The sequence below is a fragment of the Macaca nemestrina genome, chromosome 18, assembly GCF_043159975.1.
Source record: "Macaca nemestrina isolate mMacNem1 chromosome 18, mMacNem.hap1, whole genome shotgun sequence".
Taxonomy (NCBI): Eukaryota; Metazoa; Chordata; class Mammalia; order Primates; family Cercopithecidae; genus Macaca; species Macaca nemestrina.
Genome location: NC_092142.1, coordinates 59,472,121 through 59,490,180, shown reverse-complemented (window position 1 = coordinate 59,490,180; position 18,060 = coordinate 59,472,121). Strand labels below are relative to the sequence as shown.

The window sequence follows — 18,060 nt, the reverse complement described above, 5'->3', positions numbered from 1 at the left end:
TGAGAAAGTGGAATGACATTTTCAATGTAAAAAAATCACAGAAAGCAAAACGCAAGTGCCTACTTAGAATTTAATTATCAGCAAAAATATTCTTCAATAATAAAGGGGAAATAAGGACATTTCAGACATATACATAAAAAAGTATTTTCCATCCTCAGACCTGCATTAAAAGTAATTCTAAATGCTTCAGTCAGACAGAAAATGACTCCAGATAAAAAAAGTTGAAGAGACTTCTATTTTAAAAATGAGGAACAGGAGCAAGATGGCCGAATAGGAACAGCTCCAGTCTCCAACTCCCAGCGCGAGCGACACAGAAGACCAGTGATTTCTGCATTTTCAACTGAGGTACTGGGTTCATCTCACTGGGGAGTGCCGGATGATCGGTGCTGGTCAGCTGCTGCAGCCTGACCAGCGAGAGCTGAAGCAGGGTGAGGCATTGCCTCACCTGGGAAGCGCAAGGGGGAAGGGAATCCCTTTTCCTAGCCAGGGGAACTGAGACACACAACACCTGGAAAATCGGGTAACTCCCACCCCAATACTGCGCTTTAGGCAAACAGGCACACCAGGAGATCATATCCCACACCTGGCCGGGAGGGTCCCACGCCCACGGAGCCTCCCTCATTGCTAGCACAGCAGTCTGTGATCTACCGGCAAGGCAGCAGCGAGGCTGGGGGAGGGGCACCCGCCATTGCTGAGGCTTAAGTAGGTAAACAAAGCTGCTGGGAAGCTCGAACTGGGTGGAGCTCACAGCAGCTCAAGGAAACCTGCCTGTCTCTGTAGACTCCACCTCTGGGGACAGGGCACAGTAAACAATAACAAACACAGCAGAAGCCTCTGCAGACGCAAACGACTCTGTCTGACAGCTTTGAAGAGAGCAGTGGATCTCCCAACACAGAGGTTGAGATCTGAGAAGGGACAGACTCCCTGCTCAAGTGGGTCCCTGACCCCTGAGTAGCCTAACTGGGAGACATCCCCCACTAGGGGAAGTCTGACACCCCACACCTCACAGGGTGGAGTATACACCCCTGAGAGGAAGCTTCCAAAGCAAGAATCAGACAGGTACACTCGCTGTTCAGAATTATTCTATCTTCTGCAGTCTCTGCTGCTGATACCCAGGCAAACAGGGTCTGGAGTGGACCTCAAGCAATCTCCAACAGACCTACAGCTGAGGGTCCTGACTGTTAGAAGGAAAACTATCAAACAGGAAGGACACCTATACCAAAACCCCATCAGTACATGACCATCATCAAAGACCAGAGGCAGATAAAACCACAAAAATGGGGAAAAAGCAGGGCAGAAAAGCTGGAAATTCAAAAAATAAGAGTGCATCTCCCCTGGCAAAGGAGCGCAGCTCATCGCCAGCAACGGATCAAAGCTGGACAGAGAATGACTTTGACGAGATGAGAGAAGAAGGCTTCAGTCCATCAAATTTCTCAGAGCTAAAGGAGGAATTACGTACCCAGCGTAAAGAAACTAAAAATCTTGAAAAAAAAGTGGAAGAATTGATGGCTAGAGTAATTAATGCAGAGAAGGTCATAAACGAAATGAAAGAGATGAAAACCATGACACGAGAAATACGTGACAAATGCACAAGCTTCAGTAACCGACTCGATCAACTGGAAGAAAGAGTATCAGCGATTGAGGATCAAATGAATGAAATGAAGCGAGAAGAGAAACCAAAAGAAAAAAGAAGAAAAAGAAATGAACAAAGCCTGCAAGAAGTATGGGATTATGTAAAAAGACCAAATCTACGTCTGATTGGGGTGCCTGAAAGTGAGGGGGAAAATGGAACCAAGTTGGAAAACACTCTTCAGGATATCATCCAGGAGAACTTCCCCAACCTAGTAGGGCAGGCCAACATTCAAATCCAGGAAATACAGAGAACGCCACAAAGATACTCCTCGAAAAGAGCAACTCCAAGACACATAATTGCCAGATTCATCAAAGTTGAAATGAAGGAAAAAATCTTAAGGGCAGCCAGAGAGAAAGGTCGGGTTACCCACAAAGGGAAGCCCATCAGACTAACAGCAGATCTCTCAGCAGAAACTCTCCAAGCCAGAAGAGAGTGGGGGCCAATATTCAACATTCTTAAAGAAAAGAATTTTCAACCCAGAATTTCATATCCAGCCAAACTAAGTTTCATAAGTGAAGGAGAAATAAAATCCTTTACAGATAAGCAAATGCTTAGAGATTTTGTCACCACTAGGCCTGCCTTACAAGAGACCCTGAAGGAAGCACTAAACATGGAAAGGAACAACCGATACCAGCCATTGCAAAAACATGCCAAAATGTAAAGACCATCGAGGCTAGGAAGAAACTGCATCAACTAACGAGCAAAATAACCAGTTAATATCATAATGGTAGGATCAAGCTCACACATAACAATCTTAACCTTAAATGTAAATGGACTAAATGCTCCAATTAAAAGACACAGACTGGCAAACTGGATAAAGAGTCAAGACCCATCAGTCTGCTGTATTCAGGAGACCCATCTCACACGCAGAGACATACATAGGCTCAAAATAAAGGGATGGAGGAAGATTTACCAAGCAAATGGAGAACAAAAAAAAGCGGGGGTTGCAATACTAGTCTCTGATAAAACAGACTTTAAACCATCAAAGATCAAAAGAGACAAAGAAGGCCATTACATAATGGTAAAGGGATCAATTCAACAGGAAGAGCTAACTATCCTAAATATATATGCACCCAATACAGGAGCACCCAGATTCATCAAGCAAGTCCTTAGAGACTTACAAAGAGACTTAGACTCCCATACAATAATAATGGGAGACTTCAACACTCCACTGTCAACATTAGACAGATCAACGAGACAGAAAGTTAACAAGGATATCCAGAAATTGAACTCATCTCTGCAGCAAGCAGACCTAATAGACATCTGTAGAACTCTCCACCCCAAATCAACAGAATATACATTCTTCTCAGCACCACATCGTACTTACTCCAAAATCGACCACGTAATTGGAAGTAAAGCACTCCTCAGCAAATGTACAAGAACAGAAATTATAACAAACTGTCTCTCCGACCACAGTGCAATCAAACTAGAACTCAGGACTAAGAAACTCAATCAAAACCACTCAACTACATGGAAACTGAACAACCTGCTCCTGAATGACTACTGGGTACATAACGAAATGAAGGCAGAAATAAAGATGTTCTTTGAAACCAATGAGAACAAAGATACAACATACCAGAATCTCTGGGACACATTTAAAGCATTGTGTAGAGGGAAATTTATAGCACTAAATGCCCACAAGAGAAAGCAGGAAAGATCTAAAATTGACACTCTAACATCACAATTAAAAAAACTAGAGAAGCAAGAGCAAACACATTCGAAAGCTAACAGAAGGCAAGAAATAACTAAGATCAGAGCAGAACTGAAGGAGATAGAGACACAAAAAACTCTCCAAAAAATCAATGAATCCAGGAGTTGGTTTTTTGAAAAGATCAACAAAATTGACAGACCACTAGCAAGACTAATAAAGAAGAAAAGAGAGAAGAATCAAATTGACGCAATTAAAAATGATAAAGGGGATATCACCACCGACCCCACAGAAATACAAACTACCATCAGAGAATACTATAAACACCTCTACGCAAATAAACTGGAAAATCTAGAAGAAATGGATAATTTCCTGGACACTTACACTCTTCCAAGACTAAACCAGGAAGAAGTTGAATCCCTGAATAGACCAATAGCAGGCTCTGAAATTGAGGCAATAATTAATAGCCTACCAACCAAAAAAAGTCCAGGACCAGATGGATTCACAGCTGAATTCTACCAGAGGTACAAGGAGGAGTTGGTACCATTCCTTCTGAAACTATTCCAATCAATAGAAAAAGAGGGAATCCTCCCTAACTCATTTTATGAGGCCAACATCATCCTGATACCAAAGCCTGGCAGAGACACAACAAAAAAAAGAGAATATTAGACCAATATCCCTGATGAACATCGATGCAAAAATCCTCAATAAAATACTGGCAAACCGGATTCAGCAACACATCAAAAAGCTTATCCACCATGATCAAGTGGGCTTCATCCCTGGGATGCAAGGCTGGTTCAACATTCACAAATCAATAAACATAATCCAGCATATAAACAGAACCAAAGACAAGAACCACATGATTATCTCAATAGATGCAGAAAAGGCTTTTGACAAAATTCAACAGCCCTTCATGCTAAAAACGCTCAATAAATTCGGTATTGATGGAACGTACCTCAAAATAATAAGAGCTATTTATGACAAATCCACAGCCAATATCATACTGAATGGGCAAAAACTGGAAAAATTCCCTTTGAAAACTGGCACAAGACAGGGATGCCCTCTCTCACCACTCCTATTCAACATAGTGTTGGAAGTTCTGGCTAGGGCAATTAGGCAAGAGAAAGAAATCAAGGGTATTCAGTTAGGAAAAGAAGAAGTCAAATTGTCCCTGTTTGCAGATGACATGATTGTATATTTAGAAAACCCCATTGTCTCAGCCCAAAATCTCCTTAAGCTGATAAGCAACTTCAGCAAAGTCTCAGGATACAAAATTAATGTGCAAAAATCACAAGCATTCTTATATACCAGTAACAGACAAACAGAGAGCCAAATCAGGAATGAACTTCCATTCACAATTGCTTCAAAGAGAATAAAATACCTAGGAATCCAACTTACAAGGGATGTAAAGGACTTCTTCAAGGAGAACTACAAACCACTGCTCAGTGAAATCAAAGAGGACACAAACAAATGGAAGAACATACCATGCTCATGGATAGGAAGAATCAATATCGTGAAAATGGCCATACTGCCCAAGGTAATTTATAGATTCAATGCCATCCCCATCAAGCTACCAATGAGTTTCTTCACAGAATTGGAAAAAACTGCTTTAAAGTTCATATGGAACCAAAAAAGAGCCCACATCTCCAAGACAATCCTAAGTCAAAAGAACAAAGCTGGAGGCATCACGCTACCTGACTTCAAACTATACTACAAGGCTACAGTAACCAAGACAGCATGGTACTGGTACCAAAACAGAGATATAGACCAATGGAACAGAACAGAGTCCTCAGAAATAATACCACACATCTACAGCCATCTGATCTTTGACAAACCTGAGAGAAACAAGAAATGGGGAAAGGATTCCCTATTTAATAAATGGTGCTGGGAAAATTGGCTAGCCATAAGTAGAAAGCTGAAACTGGATCCTTTCCTTACTCCTTATACGAAAATTAATTCAAGATGGATTAGAGACTTAAATGTTAGACCTAATACCATAAAAATCCTAGAGGAAAACCTAGGTAGTACCATTCAGGACATAGGCATGGGCAAAGATTTCATGTCTAAAACACCAAAAGCAACGGCAGCAAAAGCCAAAATTGACAAATGGGATCTCATTAAACTAAAGAGCTTCTGCACAGCAAAAGAAACTACCATCAGAGTGAACAGGCAACCTACAGAATGGGAGAAAATTTTTGCAATCTGCTCATCTGACAAAGGGGTAATATCCAGAACCTACAAAGAACTCAAACAAATTTACAAGAAAAAAACAAACAACCCCATCAAAAAGTGGGCAAAGGATATGAACAGACATTTCTCAAAAGAAGACATTCATACAGCCAACAGACACATGAAAAAATGCTCATCATCACTGGACATCAGAGAAATGCAAATCAAAACCACAATGAGATACCATCTCACACCAGTTAGAATGGCGATCATTAAAAAGTCAGGAAACAACAGGTGCTGGAGAGGATGTGGAGAAATAGGAACGCTTTTACACTGTTGGTTGGATTGTAAACTAGTTCAACCATTATGGAAAACAGTATGGCGATTCCTCAAGGATCTAGAACTAGATGTACCATATGACCCAGCCATCCCATTACTGGGTATATACCCAAAGGATTATAAATTATGCTGCTATAAAGACACATGCACACGTATGTTTATTGCGGCACTATTCACAATAGCAAAGACTTGGAAACAACCCAAATGTCCATCAGTGACAGATTGGATTAAGAAAATGTGGCACATATACACCATGGAATACTATGCAGCCATGAAAAAGGATGAGTTTGTGTCCTTTGTAGGGACATGGATGCAGCTGGAAACCATCATTCTTAGCAAACTATCACAAGAACAGAAAACCAAACACCGCATGTTCTCACTCATAGGTGGGAACTGAACAATGAGATGACTTGGACTCAGGAAGGGGAACATCACACACCGGGGCCTATCATGGGGAGGGGGGAGGGGGGAGGGGGGAGGGATTGCATTGGGAGTTATACCTGATGTAAATGACGAGTTGATGGGTGCAGCACACCAACATGGCACAAGTATACATATGTAACAAACCTGCACGTTATGCACATGTACCCTACAACTTAAAGTAAAATAATAATAAATTAATTTAAAAAAAAAAGTTGAAGAACAGAACGAAGATCAGAAAATGAAGGTGTATAACAATAAACATTGAGTGTATACAGCAAAAAATATATACTTTTTTTGAAATATAGTGCAGTGGCTCATATCTGTAATCCCAGCACTTAGGGAGGCCTAGGAAGGTGGATCACCTGAGATCAGGAGTTCGAGACCAGCCTGTCCAACATGGTGAAATCCCGTCTTCACTAAAAATACAAAAATTAGCTGGGTGTCATGGGATACGCCTGTAATCCCAGCTACTCAGGATGCTGAGGCAGGAGAATCGCTTGAGCCCGGGAGGCGGCGATTGCAAGTGAGCCAAGATCATGCCATTGCATTCCAGCCTGGGCAGAGCGAGACTCTGTCTCTAGAAAAAAAAAAAAAAATTGAAATACAAATGTATAAGAATATGCATATGCAAGACTATATAATTTAGGAGGATTAGGAAGAGAGTAAAAGATTTAAATTCTACAAAGTTTTTGTGTTATTCAAAAGGAAAACAATGGCCTTGACTGACATTAGAATTCAATAAGTTAAGGACACATATTTAATAGTTATTCATAAAGTTTAGCCATAAAGTTTCAGAATTAGAGAACCTCATTACCACATTAGTAAAGAAGAAAACTGGTTAAAGCCATTCTCAAACAGTCAAAAGCAGATGAGGGAGAGAGGATGGGGAGAGAGAAAGAGAAACTTAGAATAGACAAGATAATTAGAAAGCAGAAAATATCCAAATAAATCAATACTTATATTAACTATAAACACACAAGCTCCACTGACTAAAGGTCAGGGAATGATGATAGAAAAAAGACATACCAAACAAACAAAAACAAAGCGTTCTTCACCATCAGAACTTCATTAAAGGAAACTAGCTTTTCAAGAAGAAGGAAAGATTCCAGATAAGAGGTCTGAGACACAAGAAGAAATTAAAAAAAAAGCTAGCAAACGTAAGCAAACATTAAATATATAAAAGAGTAATAACAAACTGGAAATTAATTGACTAAGCAAAGAAACAAAGGTAATAACTTAAAATAATAGACTGTAGAAATGGTGTTAAAGTGTTCCAACCCATGACATTAGGTAGGAGGAGTTGTTCCCACATCTTCCATTTCTTGCATTTTCAGGTGAGGATTCATTACATAACTTGTGCCTTTGTTTATGCCACTCCCTCCACCTGGTTATTTTTTCTTCCTTATCATCTTCAATTATTAAAATATTAACTCGAAATTTTACCCACGTGATGTATCCTTCCAAATTGTCCAAAATGACCTCTTCCTCACTCTGATGATCCTGTGTTAAATTCTGCCTTAATTTTGATTGCTCCTGTCTTAGATTGTTTGCAGTGACTATTTTGAATTCATCTTAATATTGCTCAAAATTCTCAACATTTTTAATTATAAGCAAATATACCCATATACAAATGAGCTCATGTACATGCACAAATAAATCCTTGATTCAAATAAATTTCAGTAGCATGAATGTGTATCACTGATGCCTGCTAAGGGCTTCATTGTTGTTTCATCAGGTAAATTTACACAGCTAAAGTATGTATACTTAAATACATTACCCAAATCTTTTATTAGCTTACTATGTGCAAAAAATAGCAGGCAATAATACAGTACTGATATCGTTTCTGTACAGGGGTTCTAAGAACAAACACATTTTATGGCTTCAAAAAATGCAAATCAGGAAATATAGAAAAGCTGAAACTTGCTGTACTCTAAGCTCTTTGGAGCTCAAAAAAATAAGTTTTATCTTAGATTTGGTTCCAATGAGTACTTAGGCTAGCTTTATGTAATTCAATGTCCGTACTTATTTCTCATGGAAATTTAGAAAAATTTCGATTTTGTCTGTGTTATGTCTTCATCTTTTTAACTCTTGAACAGGGGCTACAAAGAATAAAAAGAACACTAAAATCTCAAAATCATAACCTGAAGTTCTACCTATAAGTCAAATGAAATTATTCAAATACTGAATCCCAACTGATGAGGTCATATGGGGTAATACACCTGATTCTTTCAATCAAATCCTTAAAGGATTCTTAATGAAAATTAACCAGTGAAAGAGTAGCTTAAGGATCTCTTGCAGGATTTATTCAAGAATGATTTCCTAGAAGTCTGTAGTCTTTGAAATGGAGAAACGGACTAAAGAAGGGGGCCTATTAAGGTAGAAATAATTATGAAGGTGATTGGCAAAACAGAAGCTAAATTATAAACACCAAATCAGTAGAATACAAAGCAACTGAAGCTTAAGAACAGATCATGAAATAATATTTTCTTTTTACTTCCTCGGAAGTCTTGCCTGTGTGAACCACTCCTTGGTACAGTCACTGGAAAAGGTTTTCAGGAGTTTCAAAGATTAATTGGGTTATTACTTAGCTCAAAAGTATATATAACACAGTACACTTAGCACTACAAGATAATGATTCAAGATGATTCTCCTACGAATAGTTTTCCTTCAAATTAAACCTTTAATACTTACAATAAGTATTTCATTTGTAAATTGCTACTTCTCTATAAATGACCTGTTAAAATACGTCTTGAGGCCAGGCGCAGTGGCTCACGCCTGTAATCCCAGCACTTTGGGAGGCCGAGGCGGGCAGATTACGAGGTCAGAAGATCGAGACCATCCTGGCTAACACAGTGAAACCCCGTCTCTACTAAAAATACAAAACATTAGCCAGGCGTGGTGGCGGCGCCTATAGTCCCAGCTACTCCGGAGGCTGAAGCAGGAGAATGGCGTGAACCTGGGAGGCGGAGCTTCCAGTGAGCTGAGATCGGCGCCACTGCACTCCAACCTGGGCGACAGAGCGAGACTCCGTCTCAAAAAAAAAAAAAAAAAAAAAAAAAAAAAAAAATTCTTGAACCTCTTCCAGATTACTTAGCCTATGCTGAGTCATCAGGAAAACCTAACCTGTTGAGATATAGAGAGGTTTTGAATAAAGCAGTGTAGAAAATGAAGGATTTACTTTATTCTTAACTTTGTATCCTATATTCTACCTGCCATTTATGCCTATAATAGAGAGAATTGCTTAAGAAAAAGGAGAGTGACTGCTATCACTATCACATCTCTCTGATCAATATTCTAAATTTTTCAAGATGACATACAGAAAAATAAAAATAATAAATATTAACATTGATAGGATTATCTTTTAATTACTCACTATCATAAGTATTATTTTAAAATCGGACTCTTACTGGATTCTAATTATTTATTCAATTATCATCTCTCTACAAATTACCTTTTGAAATTTTTTTGCCATAAATTCTATCATGCCTTATTCACAGTAAGTGGTGAAAAATTTATGTCAAGTAGGACTACTTTTGAAATTTCTTCTTCAAATACATGTAGTGACAACTAGGGGATTTGAGTTCATATAATGGCTCAAAGGCAAAGAAATTTGAAATTTCTTCAAGGATGCAAAAACTGAAATAATCTAACTTATAATTAAATATGAATAGATGCTTGTCTAGACCAAAACACCACAATAATCTTAACATATATTTGTAATACACAAACCATGAAATGCTTAAAGGAAACAAATGCATTTTGAAATTTTCAGTCAAACTTTATACCCTTATTTTCACAAATTCTAGATTCTAAAACTTAATTTTCTTCCTATATTTCAGCCTATAAACTCCCACATGTGTTCCTGATGGTGTTGTTCATGACATTGCTGATTATTCCATTGGTAACTGGGTAACAGCAAAATGCTAAATATGACGTTAACTGTTCCTAGGAATTTAGTAGAAACAATGGTGCTCAAGCCAAATCTTAAGATTTATGTTCCTGTCTTTTGAGGAATGAACTACAAAATGCTCACATCAAGAATAAAAACAGTCATAATTATTACAGCTATCATTTGTTAAGCCTTAATTATATACCAAATAATGTTACAAATTCTTCACATTTTCCAATGTAATATTTTTCCTTCCTTCTTTCCTTCTTTTCATCGTTCTTCTTTCTTTTTTCCTTCTTTTCTATCTTTCTTTCTTTTTTCTGAAACATTCTCAGACTATTAATCTAGAGGTCAATAAGAGCTCTCATGAAATTTACATTCTTTTATAAAGAGTGGGATATGACAGCAAATAGTAATCAGTACGCACATAATTAAGATGATTTCAGATAGTGAAAAGGACTTTTAAATCAATACAAGTTGGAAATGTGAAATTTGCTAGCAGTCATCTATTTGTGAAGGTGTATGTAAAGGTGGGATGGTTCTTCATATAGGCTTGCCGAAGAATGTCTTTCTGAGAGCAAATTATCCGAAGTGCATCCTATATCTGGCAAAGAACACAGGCACCTGGAGAAAGATATTTTTAGTAAGAAGGAACAGCAAATGAGAAGCTTCAAGGTGAGAATGAGCCTGACATGTTGAGGGGGAACAAGACCAATGTGACAAGATCAATACATTGGGAGCAATAGTTAGGAATGTGTTGTAGAGTTTTGATGACCCTAGAACAACGTTTACATATTACTTCCAAAGTGATTATGTAAATCTTTTAAATCAAAATTACTATGGTTACTTCTGCATTTATTAATATTTATTGTTAGAACTTTTTTTTTTTTTTTGAGACAGAGTCTCGCTCTGTCGCCCAGGTTGGAGTGCAGTGGCGCAATCTTGGCTCACTCCAACCTCCGCCTCCCAGGTTCATGCCATTCTCCTGCCTCAGCCTCCCGAGTAGCTGGGACTACAGGTGCCCGCCACCACGCCCGGGTAATTTTTTGTATTTTTAGTAGAGATGGGGTTTCACTGTGTTAGCCAGGATGGTCTGGATCTCCTGACCTTGTAATTCGCCCGCCTCGGCCTCCCAAAGTGCTGGGATTACAGGCATGAGCCACCGCGCCCAGCCCTAATACTTTTTAATTTATAAAACTCATTCATAAATGCTATCTCATTGGTCTTCACAACAGACTTGTAAAAATCTCTGCTGTGTAAATAAGAAAATTGAGTTTGAAGGACTAACCAAAAGTTTAGATGCTACTAAAGTTTAAACCAAGCACAAGAACCCAAGGTTTTGAACTTCATCTGTTCTTTCCTTTGCACAAATCCGCTCTTTTACTTTGAGTTCCAACTCAAAATACGAAGGATATGAAAACATTGTTCATGATTGATTTAAAGCTCAAGGGAATAAGATACAACAATCTATCAGTTTCACAAATATGAATATGCTTGTAACATTGATTCAAAACCAGATGATCAATATCTAGAAAATTCTTATCTCCACAGATTGCACAACCAGTATAAATTATGGGTAAAAACTACTTTTGGGATAAAATATTGTAGGAGTCTTTCTTTTGCACATATTGTAATTCAAAAAAGATGCCAGATTGCTTGGAACTTCAAGTATTGATGTTTTAATGAGTAGACTATTTTCTCTAGTGGAGCACATCCAATTAAATTTAGCATTCAGTCATTTGCTAAAGGGACAGTCTGTAGCTTCTAATTGATTCCACTTCTTCTTTGCTTTCCCCCTCATTCCCACATGCCAGTTTGATGACTTGTTTGTTTTTCTAGGAAGCACTGAATATCTTCTGGGGATACCTATTCATAGAAGAGAAGTCAAGGATCTCCCATATTTAATATTTATCTTTTTGTTTTCTCAAATCTGCCTAGACTTTCCTTTTTATTTACTGTTATTCAGGTTTTAAAAATTTGAATTCCAGCTTAAATTTCATTCTTCATTCACTCATTTGGTCCTTAATTCATCAAATACTTATTGAGTGCCTATAAGACATTGCATTAGGAATTAATGAACACCAGTGAATGACGCAAAAGTCTCCATCTTTCTGGAACTTTTATATATAGAGGTAAATTCTATGAGGTAAAAACCAGGGAATTATACAAAAGGGGCAGGAGGGGCATGATTATGGATATGGTGGTTTCAAGGGCATCCATAGGGCAGTAACATTTGCACATGTCGGTAGCATTCCCACAAAGGGAAGCAAGATGGATAAAGATGTTGAGAAATAAGATTCCAAGTAGGTATTTCAGGAAATGTAAATTGCTGTGGCACAAATGAACTGAGTATGTCACAGCAATGACAAGAACACCAGTGTTTCTGGATAGTAATAAGCAAATGAGAGCAAGGTTGAGATTATGATCAGGGAGGTAAAGAGATGGTGGAGACGGGCAGGCTACAGGCCAAGGTCTAGAAACTGGTTTTAGACTTAAAAATTATGTGGCCTGATAATTTATGCCACCTTTCTAAACTGAAGAAGTAAGAGCAGCGAGGGAACTCTGAAGTTTCAAATCCCGAAGTTGTAATCTGATAAGCCTGCAGAGATGAGGCATAAATAAAGTTTAGTCAAATGGCTCCTTGATGAAAGATTCTTTTTCAAAATGTCTTTTGTCAGTTCCTTGGAAATCACAGACCACCTTAGAAAGATATGAAACAGAATCCACACCGAAATTTTCACACCTCTGTAATCCAGCCATTCACAATAAATTCCTTATCCAACAATGTCAGAGGTTAGAATAAAAACAAATCATACAATAACAGTAAATATACTTGTTATTCATTCTCTTTCTGCTTTTTATTCAATTTTGCTTGCTTTTTATCAAAATTTATATACATGGGTTTGGAGGGTCTTTTAAGTATACTTACCTCAGCCAAGTTAATTCTCTTCAAGCCTAAAAATGAAGAGAAAAATAATATGTGTTGGAAGGTGTGGGTGTGCTGAGTGAGGCAGACTCTCTCCAAAACTCCAGGTGGGACACAAAAAAGCAAATTTCATAGACCGTACCACTTCCGGAGTCTGACGTGTTTTGAAAGCGCCCCACAAAGCAGTTTAATACAATCCATCAGTGGTATAATTACAGCACAATCTACAGCACAATAAAATAAACCTATAAACCTTAATCCATTTCCATACAAATATCCTTACTAATGAAATCAGGAATGATGAATAAGAACTATGTACAATGGCAGGCTCTGCTCAAAAAAGGCTTCAGTTCTCCACAAGTTCTCCACAGGTCTCTCAAATATTATGCCATTTATGCAATTACAATCAGCTACTATTCTTAGGGGTAAAAGGCCTCTGCAAAATAAATGGAGATACTGCTTCAGAAAAGACTGCTCAATCAATCTAGAAATGTTTCTGCTTGTTCGTGAGGATGACATACTCTAATCTGTATAGCAGACAGCAGAGTTTCATTAAAAATCATGATTTCACAGCTCATTACATGATTGTCACATGAATACATCTTGCCCCAATCTTGATGGGCTGAGCTTTGTATTTCTTCTGGGTAGTAACCACTACATCCTACTAGAAAAAGGAAGCAGAACCAGCCTCTGGTGGTAGTTTTGAGAAGAGTGATTGGAAATATTGGAAATAATTTAAATCTTCTGATCAAAATGGTCTCCCTTCAGGAACTAATAGCATCTAAAGGCAGGACCAAGAGTGGTGGGTGAGTGGCTGCATAGAATAAGAGAAAAACCAATACAAATCATGAGGGCCCAGGTCTTAATTGACATGGAATCTGTCGTGAATATCACTTAAAATCAGCACATGTCTCCTTGAAAGGATGAGGATTCCCATCTCCACCCCCAATCAGGGTATAAACCCACATACACTAGCTTATAAGTAAAAATATTTCCCTTCATTTGGAGGTCAATAGTCAACAAAAATGCCCACGTATGTTTTCTAACATGGAGTGACTTCACATGGAAGGCATTTAGTTACGTATTTGTTAGTTGCCCAATTCCTGCTTAATTAGACAAAATTATACAGAGTGAGGACACCTGCAACAGGTCTGCTACAAGAAAACCCAGACAGTTTAGGAATGTCTGAGATTGCCTATAGCTGGGGAAACAGTATTAAAGAACAGTCTGACTATGAGGCAAGAGTTACAGAGAGAGAGAGTAAATGATGTTTTGTTAAGTAGGGATGAACAAAGGCAGGATGGAGTGTAATACAAAAAAATGAAGGCAAGCAAGGCATTCAGACAGGAGACTGAATTTCCCTCTAGGTGCTACCTAGACTGACAGAGCCAGCTGCTGAAGGAGATGGTGTAGGGTTTTAAATTGGGTTCCACAATTGGGTTCCACAATTGGAACCCAATTTAAAACACAAAGCAAATTCCTGTTGCGAGGGTTGCGCTCACAGCATTCACTAAGTGTCCAAAACGGGGCAAGAATATACATTTCCCACCCAAATGAAGCCAGAGCTGCATCTCACACAGTCTGATGTGGCCTTGTCTTCCAGGGAAGATTTTTGGCCTCTGAGATTCTTGACAATGTAGCCTCTTCCTTGGATTGTGAGGAATCTTGTCAGCAAGGTCATCCCCCACACTGTAGAATATTTGGGGAGTTCCAATAAGCCACTCATTTCTCAAGATCATTTACTGCTACTTTCTGCAAAATTCTTGTATCAAACTCACAGACCTATAGTAACTGCAATGGGAGAGGCATACCATAGATGTGGTACCCAGTATCTGTCAGTGCTGAAAGCTATTTTGGAAGGTCTTATGCTTAAACTCTTAAAATCGGCGTGGAAAGTGTAAACTTGGCAAGATGGAAATGATGGTTTAAAACGTGGACATTTAGGATAAGATAGAAACAGAAGGGAAGACCCACGCCCATAAATGAAGGTCAAGAACTTAAGGTCTATAGACCTCTGTGACGTGTGGATTATTGTGTGCATTTTGATAATCTCTCTTTATCTTTAATAACTGCTTGGATACCTGAAAGAATATTTTGCTGTGTAATACCCATAATTTCAAGGACATTCTCTCCCATCTTGCTTATCTACATAGAAATCAACCTCCCCTTTAAAATTCAGGCATTAGTGCTTTCCTTCCCCCTTGACTTTCGTGGGATGGGATGTGAATCATGCTTTTAGCGTGGGTTCTTTTTTTACAATGTGTACATCTCAGATACTCATATACGTTGGTGACTTTGCCAAACAAATTGCTTGTTAGCCTGACTTCTATCTTCCTTATTTTCGTCCGCTCAGCAATTAGCATTGTTCTTGGAAGGTAGAGAATTCTAAGGAAATTTGTTAAATATACTTTGAATTGGACCACCTAATGCACACACTCATCACTTTTTAAATCCCATTTCTGATAGTCACAAGATTGCAAACACCAAATTGCTTTTCTGATCAATGAAGGAGGCTCTGCTTCCTTCAGCAAATTTGTAACCCAATAATCCTGACCACTCACAGTTGGAGAGCATTCTACCACTTGTGATTCTTTCTGACCTCTAACTCATGCTCACTGGGCGCATTCCCTGTCAACCTCACCTTAGTCTTCTCTTTACTCTCTTTCCCCTACAAAGGTCTCAGCAAGTAAGGGTGTTAAGACTGTCATGAAAAATAAAGTATTATACTACATTCTCAAGGACTTTCTATTACTGTGATATAATAGAGCTGTCCTGTCTCCATCATGAAAGGCTGTTTTCTTTTAAGGATGTTTTCACAAATTTTAATTCAATTATTAACTTTTCAGGTTAAAAATATACTAAGTAAGGCCAACAAATGTGTTACATAAATCGAACAATTTATGTACTAAGTAAGGCCAATAAAGGTGTTACGTACATAGGATAACATTGATAATAATACTGATACTAGTATAAATTTAAGCTTGTGAAATTATTCAGTTCAAGTGCAAAACAAAAACAAGAACAAAGGTGGCCCAGTTGGTAAGAAAGACAGACTAGGAAAGTTTTCCATTTCTCTAGGACCAGAGGCTCGAGATTTGCCTAGGAATACATTTTGTTATTAAGTTATTGTATTACTTGGATTGCATATCTATAGAGACATTATGTGGCTATATTTCTATACAGAATCTTTCATTTAAACTCTGAAGTCATACAAGTCCTAATGTCATTGAGGGATCACCTATGCTATAAGGATTCCAGACAGACACTTCTGTGACCATCCCTAAAATAAGGAGGTTGGCCTGATACAATCTAGTGTTTTCCAACCCTAGCATTTTACAGTTCTCCACTATGGCACTTAGTGTACTTAATTGAGATAATAAAGAGTATGGTAATCAGCATCACCAGAAAGTTTTAATTATTATAATAGTGCCACCAGGAGTGTCTCTTATCTGTATTGTTTTAATTCTTACATGGAGGTCTGTGTTTTTTCTATAAATGATATATTTTCCTTTATGGATGGATAAATATTACAAATAATGACCAATAACTTCAGAAGGCAACCATTAAAGGCACTTCCAAAAAAGGATTCTGCACTTAGAATTCCAACACAGAAGCTATATTTATGGTTCCTGCATAATAAGGTAATGCAAAGCAGCCTACAACAATTTATGTCCTGGCATCTCTGCCACCATGCCCTTCCTAAGGAGCAGAGCTATCAGAAAGTAAGAATGTCATATTTCCACAAAGATATTCATTACACATTGCAGCTTTATGCCCCAAATTCTCCTCTGTTTAAGTATGTGGTTATCAAATTGAGTAATTTACATGTTACTATAGATTATTTGGGTAAATATATTATTTATTCTAAATATATAAATTCTAAGTAAAATATATATATTCTATAACTATATAGAATATATGTAATATACACAAATAAATATATATAATATATATAAATTCTAAGTATATATATTCTAAGTATATAAAGGATTTCCTCAACACACAGCCAAAGTGGATTTAACATATTCTCACTATAAATTCATGATTACATACACAGTCACTCACACATTTAAAAGATATGAATTGAGCACTGATGATAGGCCTGGCAAGGTAATAAGCTTAGCAGATACATCAGAAATCATAATACTGTATCTTTGATCAAGGGACATACAAGATATAAGGAAAACTTAATTGATATTTTTCATTAAAGATACATTGCGTGTGTGTGTGTGTGTGTGTGTGTACTCACATGCATGCATGTACATGTGTTTCCTGAGGGTGCATCACTGTTGTGTAATGACAGAGTGAAAAGTTTTGCTGTCATATGACTTGATGTTTGATCAATAACACCACTTTTAGCTAAATGTCCTTTTCTTTCCTTTTGTTTTTTGGAGACAGGATCTCACTTCGTCACCCATGCTGCAGAGCTGTGGTGCAATCTTGGCTCACTGCAGCCTCCGCCTCCCAGGATTAAGCAATTCTCCCACAGGTGCCCACCACCAGCCCAGCTAATTTTAGTATTCTTTTGTAGAGACAGGGTTTCACCATGTTGCCCAGGCTAGTCTGGAACTGCTGAGTTCAGGTGATCCACTGCTTTGGGCTCCCAAAGTGCTGGGACTACAGTCATGTGCTAGCATGCCTGACTTAAATGCCCTTTTCTTTTTTTTTTTTTTTTTTTTTTGAGATGGTCTTACTCTGTCCCCCAGGCTGGTGTGCAGCAGCTCATGACAATCCCGCCTCCCAGGTTCAAGTGATTCTCCTGCCTCAGCCTCCCTGGTAGCTGGGATTACAGGTGCATGCCACCACATCTGGCCAATTGTTGTATTTTTAGTAGAGACGGGGGTTTCACCATGTTGGCCAGGCTGCTCTTGAACTCCTGACCTCAAGTGATCCTCCCACCTCGGCCTCCCAAAATGCTGGGATTACAGGCGTGAGTCACCACATCTGACCTTTTTCTTAAATAATCAACATTTGGAGTCTATACTACAAACGGAATATAAAGATGGCTAAATGGGATGGTTTTACATGTAAAA

At 38.2% G+C, this 18,060-nt stretch overlaps 1 long non-coding RNA gene across 1 annotated transcript in view; it reads right to left on the bottom strand.

Annotated features, from left to right (window-relative positions):
- Nucleotides 1–13,058, bottom strand: part of LOC105491492 (uncharacterized) — a 177,084-nt gene extending 164,026 nt beyond the window's left edge. Inside the window, exon 1 of the long non-coding RNA XR_003020320.2 lies at nucleotides 13,031–13,058. This is a non-coding gene — a long non-coding RNA (uncharacterized lncRNA). The remainder of the gene's footprint in view (nucleotides 1–13,030) is intronic.
- Nucleotides 13,059–18,060: the final 5,002 nt, after the last annotated feature.